Below are 10,269 nucleotides of genomic sequence, written 5' to 3' on the forward strand. Positions count from 1 at the left end.
TTTGGAGAACTCCGCTCACCTAAACAAAAAAAAACATGAAGTATTTTTCTATGGTCTCATTCATATCGTTTTTAATGGTAAGAAATATTGATAAAACCGGTGGAATCTACTATATTTGTTGGCATTAGTCTGGATTCCTAATTACAATGGGGCCCCCATATTGAAGGATTGGCGAGCAGACTTAGTTCCGCAGCATACGCGCTTAAAAAGATGAGACAATTAACTGACATAGCTACGTCGCGACTAGTATACTCTAGTTATTTCCATAGTATTATGTCTTATGGTATATTGCTATGGGGAAACGCTGCCGATATTAATACAATATTTGTGCTACAGAAGAGGGCTATTCGTGCTATTTATAACCTAGACCCCAAAGAATCATTGAGAACAAAATTCAAAAAAATTAACATCTTCACTGTTGCTTCTCAATATATTCTTGATAATGTAATGAATATTCATAGGCTAATAAGTTAATTTGCTAGAAACTGTCATACCAAAACCATAATGTTAACACCAGGAACAGACATAAACTTACCTACTTGCCTGCTACTCGGCTAAGTCCAGTTAGTAAGTCTTTTGTGGGGCGATGTATATGCTTTTACAACAAGATCCCAGAAAATATCCAAAATAAAAGTATTAAGTTATTCAAAAGAATTGTTAAAAAACGTTTGTGTTACTAGAGCATAAATGACTTCCTATATAATACCACAGATTGGTAATGGAGCGACCGCCCTTTGACTATTAAATAATAAGTATAATTGTACGATATTAATTTGAAAACATATTTTTTTGATGAAAAAAAAGCCACTGAGTTTGTTGCGCTCATTTTTCTCAGGTCTTAGGCATTCGGTTTGGAATGGGTGGTTGTTTTTGACTTTCAATAAGTGATATCACATCCTATTTTGAATAAAAATATTTGAATTTTAATTTATATTATAATATGGCTTTGTGGTCTAGTGCAGATAAAGTGCAAATAATAATAATAATAAAAATAATCATTTATTTCAGGCATTACCCATAGGAAATGCAATAGAAATCAAAATTACCACAAATAAATTAAATTAACTAACCACTAATTTTACAAAAAATTAAATTTTTAATTAATTGCAATTACTTATATTAAAAAAAATCATTTTTTTATCAAGATGGATGTCCATCCATCTTTTGAAAATATCGTTATGATATATATTGTTAGAGACAGTCATCAGAATTTGGTTATTGGAGCGTCTCATTCGGTCCCAAAAAGATGCAATTCTTGTGCAAACTATTGCGAGGAAGTCGAGTATTCTCGCTCTCACAAACAATATGTTTATGTAGCACTGCATTGTATTAATATCGGCAGCGTTTTCGTTGCGATTGGGCATTGTAACCATTGAATTCACCCAAGACTATGATTTCAGCGGAGAGAATCTGTGCAAGCACGTCGTCAATTGCTGTTTGAACGCAACCCATGAGATGATACGTTTCTGCGTTACAACTATAGGACCTGTAGACACATGTCCCTACTCTCAAATTTTCCGAGACACACACACCCCGGCATGATCCAAAAAAAATACTCAATTTTGTACCCGGGGTGTGTAAATATCTTGCATACCTCAGTCGAGATATCTACATCTCCGTCAGGAAAAACAAGGCCTGCCACCCTGTCATAAGGTGGTGGTACTGGAACCTTACCTACCCTTGATATAGGGCGGAAAGTGGAGGCGGTGCTAGTTTGTTATGTAGTATCTATTTTAATTAAAAATATAAATTATGCTTTCATATCGCGATAAGCTAAACAAAAAACAATTGATTAGTTATTATTTTAAATGATAAAATATAGTGACTTTTTTAAACTTATTATAAATATAATTACTTCCTTGTGTGGTACCTATATAAGGCAATGGAAGAAGGTTTACAATACTAGTAATCGTCTGGAAATCTCGCCATTCTTTGTCACGTCGATAGAAGGAATAAAACCATTCGCCATGAAACTATTACTTTGTGAGTATCATCTATTTCTTTCCACGGTTTGATGAAAATCGTAAAAAATATAACTGTTATGCTTTATAGTCGGTTAAGTCGATTTAGTTACGCTGTCGGGGGGCGATGTATATGCTTTTAAAACATGATCCCAGAAAATGTTCAAAACAATTTATGTATCACGAAATTCAAAAGAATTATTAAAACACGTTTATGTGAATATAGCATCATGGTTAAATAATGAAATAAATAACATAAAGATTACTATAATATGTATGAATTTCAAAATAATACCTCAGCTTGTAAATGGAGTGATGTCAGGCTATTTAAATTATAAATTGGATTGTAACGAAATTTTATAATAAAATGAAGAGGCCCGCTGAGTTAATTGCGCTCGTTCTAATGTCTCAAATAGAACTTCATTGTCTAAAACAAATATTTTCGAATGGATGGTAGTTACTAACGTTCAGTATGTGATTTTACATAGTATTTTAAATAAAATATTTGAATTTGATATTGATTTATCTTTTCAGTTAGATATTAAATAAATATAATAAAGTAACTTATACTGGATTTTGGAAATCAAAACTAGGGTTGAATACCTATGTAGACCTACGAATATTTATTTACCTAATTTGAAACTATTTTAGTATTTCTAATGAAAGAACAAACAACAATTGCAAATTTTTTTTTAGTGATCAATTAGTTAATCTTCATTCAACCAACCGAAAGTCTTATTTTATGAGTTACAATAAAAATAAACAAAAATTAGTGCTTAATTCACCAGTGTGATTATAAGAACGAATAGACAGCAAAAAATAGTAGTACTTATTTTTATATTATTATCCTCAGATTAAATAAGTTTTATCCGTCGTTTTCTTCATTATAATTGTCATGCTAATATATAAAGAACTTAACATTTTTATTTCAGTTATTACATTGATTTTATCAATCGTTGCTTGGGCAAGTGCAAAATCAAAACTTTTCTGTGAAATAGCGTGCGGATCTCACTACGTTCCTGTCTGTGCCACTAATGGACAAACATATGACAACAGATGCTTGTAAGTATTCCGAATAATCTATTATGATAATGATAATTCTGTGATAATAATGTAGTGCTTACTAATTTTAAAAATATTATAAACAAAACAACACATGAAGTGCGTACCACCAATTTAAAAACAATCATAGCCCCTGAGGAAGCTGTGTTAGAACAGAGTGTAGTCGGCGGTGATCACTTATCATCATTTTTCTTGAGAACGATACCCTTTTAAGTATTTTGAACTATTTTTTACATGATTCTGGATGCGAGGGTGTCAATTTTACTGTGGACCTCCTCTTCTATCGCTGCTGCTAAATATGATAAAATTTTGATGATGCGACTACACGTCTCCTATTGATCACGATTCAATAATATATTTTAATTATTATATATTATAGCAATGCTCCGAAGATACTGGCAGCGTTCGCCCTTTGAATAGCTAGCCTAATTCTTTGTCAGAGGTAGCTGCCACATCTTCGGTCTCTTGTGATGTCGATTAATCTCTTTGCTATTTCCTTAAAAAGCCTTATAGCTCTAGGACCCCACGGACCAAGGGCTTCGACACCGAATGGGACAAAATCATATTCGGAGCCTAGACCCCTGTATTTGCATGCTTTGGCTTCTTCAGCCGCTTCACAAGCCGCACCAGCTCTGCTGTTGGTTCGATGTAGATGGGAAGAGGCCAGCGTGTCCGAACAGGTTGCATTCCATACCAGCACGCGGCCATCGTCCGTGGAATAAAACTCATACCGTCAAGTCTCTTGCCATCGTCTCTTGCAATTACAGTCGGCTCAAGTAGACTTGATACTTTGGCGGTGGCAAGGGACCGGCGTATGATATAGTTAAGTGCGGCATGTCTTGAGAAGCAGCCTGCACTTTTTTAGCATGACAGTCCGTGATGTCCTAGCTTGTCGACATCACTGCCACAGGGACATTTATTAGGAGCGCAGACCGGAGCCCCAAGCCGTAGAGATGTTGCGATTCGGAGGGTGTCAGGCACAAGAAATTTTCCTGTATTTGACGAAGGGTACGCTTGAAGTCAGTAGCCGGCCTAATGCATACCCACGGCCAAAAGCCTAGCACGCGCTGAACCTGTACTACATCTCTAAATATTGTCAAAATTTAATTTTGCAGTTTATATCGTCCTAGCTCCCCTGTGAATTTGGAGAAACTGGAAAATTTGGACGTGGGCATGCAATTAAGAAAGCGTTAATAGTTTCTTCCAAACCAGCAATCTCAAAGCTTGAAGGGGATGCCCTTAAAATTTGTCTTTTAAGATTTGCTGAACTATGGACAGATGATAGGAAGGCTGGTAAAGCGACTCAGGAAATTTTGCGAATCCCTAAACCACAATAGCGGATGGGTAGAGATACTTGGGTCCAAAATTGTTAAGCTACATATAAAAAATCGATTCAAAGCTAATTATGATTATGTCGTCTACTTGTGTAAGAGATCTGGGTGATTCCAAAAGGAGCAGCAACGGAGCAAATACATAAATTTTGGGAAATGTTTCAATTGAAAGTTGGCACATGGCATAGAAACGACCAACTGAAATAATGTTAATAGTAACAAAAAATAAGTAATAAGAATAAATAAATAAAGTTCAATGTTCAAAATTTGATCATAAGATAATTTTACAAAGATATTTTGTTACTCGTCAGAACGCAACAAACGCCCACATTTGAGCGACATCTTACACTTGACACTGGGTAGGAATCTTGTGCACGTGCAGACGTTTGACTAAGGATTATATTATACTCTTATCGATACGAAACATACAACTCATAATAGATCATTATTTTCAGCGCTTAACCCATTGTAATTATTCTTACTTTTCACATTTAAGTTGTGACTGCCGCGGCGCAACGTTTGCTCACAACGGCGTTTGCAAATCCGATGTACAACCTAATGAGGAAGATTCTAGTACTCAGGCCGAATAAAGAGCAAGGAGCATACATCATGAAAAAAATAAAAAATTGTAATAAAATTGGAAACAAATTAAAGCAATAAATCATTAAAATTATTTGTTTTATTTAAAAGAGCTGTACTTAAGTCACAGGATTCAAAAGCAAATTTCTATATTGGTACCAAAAGTATTACATGATATAAATTGGTTGGGACCTTCTTTTAGGTGACAAAACCTGTGTCAGAAGATCCCGCTCTTCCATATTTATAATCACTTAGTAGGTATCTTACACTAATAAGGTGTGGGTGTGTGTGTGGGTGACGATGTGTATGTATGTGTATGTTTGTGAAAGTGTGTATGTGAATTTGTATTGTGTTCGCTATATATTGTGTAATAAGCTTTATAAATACATAAAGAATAAAGTTTATTACAGTCATAATAATGTTTCAGATATATATTTACGTATTTCATATTAATAATGTTGTAAAGTCGGTTACATTTATTTAAGAATTGATTTTCCGTCAAAGCAGATTTCTGTTTATGCACTTTTAGAATTGTGAGTACTATGTATTATTTCCTTACAGTTAATACTTAAATTTCTTTATATAGTCAGTTTCTGTACACAATCTATATGGATATATGCATAGAATAATAACGATCAGAACGATAGTTTCATTCATAGTTCCTGTCAATATAGAAGTAACATTATATTATAACATTGAGATGTGATTATAGATTTTTATGCACATACAAAAACAGTTCCTCTGAAACAATGTAGTTCTACAGTAGCTTACTTTTAGTTTAGTTACGATTTATGTGATGTTACGATTTTTTTTTCGAGAGGAGTAAAATAAATTTACGTATTGAAGAACCCGAAACGGGGCCCATATGTCGGGCTCGGGTGTAAACACCCCCTACCGACTAAAAAACTCCTCTGCGCTGATAGACCTGAAGGCTTTTACAGCGAAGCCGGGCGGGGGCCTTGGAGGCCGAAAATGTAGCTCACAGGCGCGGGGCGTCTCGGAAGGAGACTCGAACCTCGGACCGCCTGCTCACTAGGCTGGATGGAGAGAAGATCACTAACGATCTAATATATCTGTTAGTCCAGTGGACTCTAGGTTTGAAGAGAGTTTGCATCGCCGGCGAGTGTATGTAAGTGTGTGGACTATTTGTGTCTAGTGTTATTGTAGGTGTGTGATTTGTGATGTGAGTGTGAGTGGTGTTATAATGTTACGATTTTATTATAGGCATAGAGAGACGAACGTAACAGCTACTGGAAAACAAATGAAATGTAATATTTTATTGTTATGCTAACATTAAATACAGTAAATGGATAAACCCGAAGTAACAATGTTATAACTTCCAAATTATATGGCTTGCTTGATAAATTTTTCAGGCTGCTGCTTCTGATTGCGAGAATAAGGCTTTTACTGCCAGCCTCCATTGCAAGATTGAATTTTTACGAGAGCGCGAATAAAGTTACAAAATAAACGGGATATGAAACAATTATGGTTGCTTCTCAGATTAAAGATTGGTCTCCGCTGCGCTCCAACTAGATTTGTTTTTTAATGAATATAAGGGACGAGACGAGCAGGACGTTCAGCTCAGATGGTAATTGATACGCCCTACTCATTTCAATGCAGTGCCCCTCAGGATTCTTAAAAAGCCTAAAAATTCTAAGCGGCAGTTCAATTGCGCTCGTCACCTTGAGACATAAGATGTTAAGTCTCATTTGCTCAGTAATTTCACTAGGTACGGCGCCCTTCAGACTGAAACACAGTAATGCTTACAGATTACTGCTTCACGGCAGAAATAGGCTCCGTTGTGGTACCCATGAACTAGCCGGCTTCCTGAGCAAAGGAGCCTCCCACTGGTAAAATACCCCACTTATAATCACGGCAACTATCAAATTTTGTAACATATAATACATTGAAATTAATAAAATACTTACTGATGATATACACTGGCCTTCAAAAGTAAGTATCAAACTTTTAAAATTGGGATAACGTTTTAAGTTCACAAGATATACTTTCGAAATAAAAAAGCCTCCAAAGAGAATTTAATTTTGTACATAAAAACTTTATAGTCGGTAACCTTCTTTTAAGAATTGGCTGAAAAAACACTTCAAAAACAAAACCATTCCTTTTTCAAAGTGGACGTTTCCGAATTACAATTTTACCATTCACATTTTTCTTTCTGTTTTAAATTTTTTTCAAGAACGATGGATCTTGTTTTAAAAATTTATGCAAAAAAGCACATAATATTTATTTATCATGCCTCTTTCAGTTGAAGAATGTGCTAGGATCATGGCTTTTCTGGAACTAGGCATCAGTATGCGTCGCACTGCAAGAATGGTGGGTGTGACGGTATGAACGGTCCAGAAGGTAAAGCGAAGGTACGAAGAGACTGGACACCATCTGAGGAGACCTTGTAATGGCAATAACAGTAATAAGTTAAAAATGTTACTAATGTATAATTTTAGTTTCTAAGAATTAAAGCCGGTAAAATTTGCAACAAAACGTTTTTAATCTTAAATCTCTACCTTCTATAGTTAAGAAAAAAAATTAATTTGAAAAGTGTGATACTTACTTTTGCAGGCCAGTGTATGATCCCATTGTCTTTCTTATTTCCTGTAGTATTTATTACTTTTACAAAGTTTTACTACGCATCCCGACATTTAGTTACAATTATTAGCAAAGTGTAACAGAATATCTGTCACGTCAACGTCACACATCGTTCGAGACTGGCTCGAGTACGTTATTGGGCGTAGTAAATGTTGCCGCACTTTGCGACTACGCCTGCGGTATCTAGTTGGAGCGCAGCGGAGACCAATCCTTAATCTATGGGTTGCTTTAATAATGAATCGCATTTCTTATTTTAAATATACTGGCTTTATGTGATGTGACTCAATGTCTAAATTTAAAATGAAGAAGAAAATGAAGATTAAGAAGAAATTGTGAGGTTTTTTGAAGTTATACTTCTTTTGGCGCGATGGAGAAAAATGATGAGAGTGAATTTTTACGATGCGCGCGCACACCGACACCTGAATTCTACATCGTGAAGATAGTTGGCATGAAAATCGATAACTATGTTCAAGTTGTATATTCTAGTATTTTTATATTTAGAACACGTGTTTCGTAACAGTACAATTAAACAGTGTGAATAAATATTAGTTTGGTGTTTTTATTAAATGAATTTAATATACGACGGTGATAGTATTTACTAATAATTTATTAGTATATCTATATATATATTGAATATTAGTGATAAAACTGATTTGAATAAACTGTTTTGAGTGCATTTATATATTTGAGGTTAATTGTCGGTTTGTATAATTTTTTTATATCGTTATTTAAAAATTATTACATTATTATCTAAACAATTTCTTTTTTTCGTTTTGTTTTATTTCTGGTAAGTATATTAACAAATTTTGTGTATAAATAAAAAAAATATTTCATTTTCTACACTTGTTTATATAAACCTTAAATGCTGAGTGTTAATACTATCTTTGATCTTAACTATTTGTTAAAATTTGATTTATTTTTCCATACGCCAAAGAAGTATAACTTATAACGCGTGTACATAAACACACACACTCTTTTTTTTATTCTTAGGAAACAATTATACGTCAGAGCTGACCGTCGGTCGAGAGTTTCTCGTCATCTCCGCAGTCCCTGCAATTTAATCAAATCGGCTTCAAATAGATAAAATATAATGTAGAATAATAAATATCGTGGGTATTTTTTTATGAAAATAAGGGACGAGACGAGCAGGACGTTCTGCTGATGGTAATTGATACGCCCTTCCCATTACAAGGCAGTGCCACTCAGGATTCTTAAAAAATATCTGAGCGGCACTACACTTGCGCTCGTCAATAATTTCACTAGCTACGGCGCCCTTCCGACCGAAACACAGCTATCCTTACACATTACTGCTTCACAGCAGAAATAGACGCCTTTGTGGTGGAAAGGAGCCTCCCACTGGTATCCGGAATAAATCAAAAAGGAATTCTGCCCTCCGAATGAGCTGTATGAAAAAATTACATACCTAATGCAATTTACCTACGAAATAAAATATTTTAGATTTGATTTGATTTAATTATATATGTGTTAAAATTCCAATAATAAATGGTTAAAAACATGATATATATTACAATTGTTTATATATTTTATAGCTCATTCGGAGAATTCGCAAAGATTTCCTAAGGCGGTTCTACTTTCTATATTTCCTCGCAATTTGTACAGAACTGCATGCAGTGCCAATTTCATAATACCCTCATGTAAATCGCTTTATGTCTATTCGCTCGAGATTTTATTTAATAACATTACTGTTAGAAAATTGTATTTGAATCGTGTGCTATTTTCATATTTCGATTTTAGAACTGTCAAATTTTAAATATTATTCATATTGTGATCTTAATGCGTTTTTGATTTTGTTTCTTTTTAATTATAGATATAGGCAGTAGGTAGAGCTTCAGTGATTTTAAAATATTTTTATGGGATTGAGGGGACAATACCCTTATCATATTCACTTACCAATAAACCATATACGTTATAGTCCAAGATCCCAGGGCCACCAGACGTCACGTATTTTCTGACGAAGGAAATGTGGACATGCGCTTAGATAATGCCCTCGCGCTCCTACCCATAGAGGCATTAAATTGAATTTAGGGGATGATTGGCCCCTTGGATCGGTCTGTCTTCTTGTAAAAGGTTTTAAAATAGTTGTTTGGTGGACATATATAAAAATGGAGCATCAGAATTTACGTGAAGTTAAGTAATTATTTTGGGAGCTTTAAAGCGTCTGCAAAGCAATACGGCCGATGGAAAGTGTCTGGGAGTATTGGCGCCTTATTTTTAAGGATATTGCCTAGAATATACGTAAAATCAGCTTGGAGAATTTACGTGAGGTAAGTAATGTTTTTGCGTACCTTGATTACCTGATACCGGAAAATTGGCCGTCTAAGCAAGCTAGCAGGTAGGCATGCGTTCTTAGTACATACTAACACTACTTAATCGTCCACATTTCTTCGTCAGAAAATACGTGACGTCTGGTGGCCCTGGGCTCTTACTCTATTAGTTTTTTTGTTTCAAAATGGTTGTCTTGGCTTGATTATTTTTGATGTCAACTAGATACATACAACTACTTAAGAAATTGCGCTCTGAGAGAGAAGAAACGGTACCAAGGCTATGAATAAATACTCTTAATGATGTACGGAAGTAATTGAAAGAAGAAAAGAAAGAAAAGCGTTTAATTAACAAAACACTCACAGTATAAAAGTACAAAACAAACCGAAAAAGAACGCATATAAATAGTGATTGATTTGACATTGTATAATAAAACACTTTTACGAACCACT

At 34.6% G+C, this 10,269-nt stretch overlaps 1 long non-coding RNA gene across 1 annotated transcript; it reads left to right on the plus strand.

Annotated features, from left to right (window-relative positions):
• Positions 1-1,851: 1,851 nt before the first annotated feature.
• On the plus strand, positions 1,852-5,024 carry LOC126978213 (uncharacterized). The gene is made up of 3 exons (XR_007732539.1): positions 1,852-1,983; positions 2,894-3,023; positions 4,851-5,024. It is a non-coding gene; the product is annotated as an uncharacterized LOC126978213 (long non-coding RNA).
• Positions 5,025-10,269: the final 5,245 nt, after the last annotated feature.

This window comes from Leptidea sinapis, chromosome 47 (assembly GCF_905404315.1).
Source record: "Leptidea sinapis chromosome 47, ilLepSina1.1, whole genome shotgun sequence".
Classification (NCBI taxonomy): domain Eukaryota; kingdom Metazoa; phylum Arthropoda; class Insecta; order Lepidoptera; family Pieridae; genus Leptidea; species Leptidea sinapis.